Genomic DNA, 4,345 nt, shown 5'->3' with positions numbered 1-4,345 from the left:
GATTATTAGGGTGCTGTATTAAGCAAGTAAAGTAGCTTCGATTTTTGACCTCTAGAAATTTATGGCCCAACAAACTTGTGTTATTTATTTGTTGGAGTGTAAATTCTCTGAGTTGGCACTTTTCTTCATTTACTTTGTTATCTAAATGTTTATATATATGACACATTTTTTTGAATTGCAATTTTTACATTAATTTTGATAAATTGCTTTGCAAAAGACACATTGTAAATTAATGACAGGAAATTTTGGTTTACAAGTAAAATAATCCCATGAATTTTCTTATATAAGAATTGAATTTGATTTTATGAACCTCTTTTTTGAGGAAATATAAGAAAGAAGCCCAACTAAGTAGTTTTTATCAATTCAAAGTGCCTGTCGGAAGTCCGTTTTGGGTAGGTTGCTCAGCGAATACTTACAGGAAGAAATAATCTCTGTTCATATAGTTTATATTTTTATTTATTTTAAAAAATATTTATTTTGAGAGAGAGAGAGTGTGTGAGCAGGGGAGGGACAAAGAGAGAGAGAGAGAGAGAGAGAGAGAGAGAGAGTTTGAGAGAGAGAGAGAATCCCAAGCAGGCTCTGTGCTGTCAGTTCAGAGCCCAACACGGGCCTGGATCCCACGAACCAAGAGACTGTGACCTGAGCCAAAATCAAGAGTCAGAGTCTCAATCAACTGAGACACCCAGGTGCCCCGAGTTTATATTCCACAGTGTGTAATAAAACATGTAGATCCTGGATTGAAGGTCTCATTGTCATACTAGATATTTAGATATCAAATAAACCATCACAAACTCAATGAAAATTCTTTATCAACAGATACCAATTACCTGTAAAGGCTTAGATCCTAGGCAGAGAAAAGAAATCAGGAAAACTGAAGCCATTTGATGCATTCTGATTTCAAAGTGATTTAAAGGTTTATTTATTTTTGAGAGAATGAGCAGGGGAGGGACAGACAGAGGGGGAGACAGGATCTGAAGTGGGCTCCCTGATGATAGCAGCGAGTGAATCCTGAGATCATAACCTGAATTGAAGTTGGACACTCAACTGACTGAGACACCCAGATGCCCCAGATTTCAAAGTGTTTTAGGGCTCAGTAGGTTGAACACTTGACTCTTGGTTTTCATTTAGGTCATGATCTCATGGTTTGTGAGTTCGAGCTCCTGCTTCTGATGCTCTGTCTCCCTCTCTCTCTGCCCCTCTGTCACACTCTCTCTATCAAAAATAAATAATAATAATAATAATAATAATAATAATAATAATAATAAAAAGCCTGAAAAACAAAAACCAAGTGTCTTAAAATGGGAATTGGGGATTTAGGGCTGTTGGAAAAGCTGGAACTCAAAGTCAGGTAAACTCTTACCCATTATCTTAGCCTGAAGCACTGAAGTGGGCACTCTCAAGAGTTGACTAGGATTCTTAGTAGAGGCATGGTTCTCACAGAGGCACCAAGAAACCACCGTGAATCTTGCACTGGCCAGCAATTGCCTTCAGAGAATTGGCCTTTCCTCTTCTGCTTCCAAATTCATTTGAGGGCTTCTCATTAGAGAGAACTAACCTGAAGCCACACAGAAAAGGTGTTTTGGGAAGTGGGTTCCTGGCTTCTCCAGGTAAGTTTGGAATGGGGCATTGGCGGTTGCTGAGCTGACCATACACAGCTCATTGTGCAGAGGGATGCACCTCTTCTCACTAGGCATGTATTCGATCATGTTAATTCTTATTCCCCATTTATACAAATTTTAGAAAGTGAACTGTTGTCTGGGATAAATAATATTCTGAATTTTTGACTATAGAAGTCTCTTCCCAAGTTGAGAAAGTTCAGTGACAAATTTCTCCTGTAAATTAAAAAATGGTATATCCAGTGTTGTCATATTTAAGAGTTCTAGGAATTAAGGAACAGGATCCTATTTACAGAAAAGACAGTTTCCCTTGAGAACACTTCAAACCATAGACAGCAATGGTTTTCAACTGGGGTACACTTCCTCAGGGTAAGGCATAAGAGAATTTTGGGTTAATGGGGAGAAAGCGGAGTGTAGTTTGAAGTAGTCTAAAAAAGTTGCCATTGCTTTGATTTGGTTTTAGTCAAGATATTTAATTCATATTAATGTAAATCATGCTAAAGAAGGTTTGGTATGTTTTTAAATAGGGGGGATGGTTGTAAGGGTCTAGAGACATTGATATGATAGACCATCTGTAGAGCCCTTCCAATTATTCAAGGCCAATCCTGCTTAAGGTCAACTTCCACCTGCCTCGGAGGATGCAGAGAAGGGTCTCCTGTATTCTTACTGAGGTTGTGGAGGAAATTGGGGTTTTACTGCAAGGCATATTTAATCCATATGGGCTGAGATAAAGTTCCTTTAGGTGAGAAACGAAGCTTTGTGGCATTTTGCCAAGAGAAGCTCATATTTCTGAGAACTCAGGGGAATTCATCTGCTTTTCCTGTATCTCTTGGCAGGTTCTTCACTGTTTTATGATTATACTCTCTGAACATGATAGGAACAAAGATGGGGATTTTTCTCATATATTATTTTCTAGTATTTGGGGGTCCTACAAGGTAGGAATTAATCCTGCCTCTTTTCTCCACTTCTGAGTTCAGATTCAATCAGGGAATATGGCCACACAAACTAGAAAGATAGAAATAAATATTAGTTTCATTACTGATGAGGTTGTTCTGGGGAGCAAAACATAACCTGTGGACAATAATTGGTCTCACTGAATATTACCTTCACATCTGGAAACTTCAATGAGCACTCAAGGAAGAGTTTGATTCTGTAAGTGAGGCACATGTATCCAGAACCCCTGTTTTCTCTCTTCAACCTGTATTGAGTTGAGTTTTTACAGAGGTTGTAGTAGAAGTAGTTTATTGGGGAAAGAATATAGCAGATGAATGAGGAATGGATACGGGGAAGGGGAGAGGGCCAATAGTATGTTGATAAGCCAACAATCCCAGTGGGAGACTGTCTTAATCCCACAGGGAAGCTCTGGGAAAGGATGGAAAACACATGCCTCATCATTAACCCTCCTAAGAGGTAAGCGAGCTGGGGTGTTTCATCATGGAGAACACAGAGAAATTCTCCTAGGGAGCGTTAATGCCCAAGCTTTTCTATGAGTACCTGGACAGAAGGGACTTCCATGTGGACAAAAATTCCTCAGGGTCAGAGATGGAGATACAGGACGCTGGAAATCAAACAGAACACACTGATATGGCAGGATGAAAGGGATCTATATGGGGCACTGATGATGTCTGCTCCAAGCCCCCTAAGGAGTACAGACAGAGTCCGAGCTCCAGACCTGCTTCTAGAAGACAATGCTTTCCACAGAGAGGAGCTGAAGGACAGGAGTCTGAAAAATTTTTTTTAAAAATGTTTATTCATTTTAGAGAGAGAGAGAGAGAGCAAGAGAGAGAGAGAGAGAAAGTGAGTGCGCATGGGGGAGGGGCAGAGAGAGGAGGAAAGAGGATCTGAAGTGGGTTCTGCACTGACAGCAGCCAGCCTGATGTAGAGCTCCAACTCACGAACTGCAAGGTCACGACCTGAGCTGAAGTTGGAAGCTCAACCGACTGAGCCACCCAGGGGCCCCAGGAGTCTGCAAACCTTTTGCAGGCAGGCAGATCCAAATAAAAAGAGAGAAGGGGCTGGGCCACTTAGGTCATTCTTTTCTTCATTAAGAAATTGGGAGGGGGCAGAGAGAAGGACTGGGGTTACCTTTCCAGACTGTTCCCTCCAGGGGAGGGGAGCAGAGGTTTTCTGTGCCACCAGCCAGTGTGGGAACATGGGGAGAGGAAGAAAATGGTACTAATGTGTAGTACCATCGTGTGAAATTTAGAATTATTCCTTAAAAAGTGATAATAATTGTTAACAGCGAAATAGAGAAGGAGTAAGTGTGCAAACGACAAAAGGCACCATCTTTCTGAGAAAAGTTTACAAGGTAAATATAGACACGGAGGTCCCGGTGTACACATTGGTCTTCTTTTCCTCTTTCTGACCTACTCTTTCTTCCCAACACTTTGCCCTCTGTCTTTCTTCTCCTTTCAGTGATCAAAGCTTTATTGTCATGGTCCTAAGTTCTAAACTGTCATGGGTTACATCTGATGGGCAGGGAGCAGGACAGAGAAGGAGACAAAGGGAGTAAGATCTGACAATGAGATAAGCAAGAGAGTTTATAAAAAGCAGCTAAGAGATCAGTAGCCGCTTCAGTGAATGGAAAGGAGAATCAAATCACAGGCTGTGAATAAAGTGATAGGTTATAAGTGATGTACTTGTGTTCTTTATCCTTTTAACGTAAGTACCCCAAATATAAATGTGTTGTTATTAATTGTAGACCAGTCCATAAGCTAGTAGAGAGACTA

The sequence above is a fragment of the Leopardus geoffroyi genome, chromosome A1 (assembly GCF_018350155.1).
Source record: "Leopardus geoffroyi isolate Oge1 chromosome A1, O.geoffroyi_Oge1_pat1.0, whole genome shotgun sequence".
NCBI classification, from domain to species: domain Eukaryota; kingdom Metazoa; phylum Chordata; class Mammalia; order Carnivora; family Felidae; genus Leopardus; species Leopardus geoffroyi.
The sequence above is the reverse complement of the archived record's forward strand: the minus strand, read 5'-3'. Positions refer to the sequence as shown.